Below are 225 nucleotides of genomic sequence, written 5' to 3' on the forward strand. Positions count from 1 at the left end.
CCGCTGCCCGCCCTCCGGCTCCGGGGTAGGCTGAGACGGGAGGGTCCTCCGCTCCAGCTAAAGGCAGATCAAAGTGGTGGCACTCGCGTCGGGGCAGCGGGGACGGTGAAGGTGAGCGCCTGGTTCGCTTCCCCCGCCCCTCGTCCAGCTTGTCCTGGGGGCTTGAGGGCAGGGGTGGGAGGCGCAGCCACGGGCCGCGACGGGCTCGGGCCGCGCCGCTCCTCA

The sequence above is a fragment of the Echinops telfairi genome, unplaced genomic scaffold (genome assembly GCF_000313985.2).
Source record: "Echinops telfairi isolate 266 unplaced genomic scaffold, ASM31398v2 ScPeMD7_9;HRSCAF=40, whole genome shotgun sequence".
Classification (NCBI taxonomy): Eukaryota; Metazoa; Chordata; class Mammalia; order Afrosoricida; family Tenrecidae; genus Echinops; species Echinops telfairi.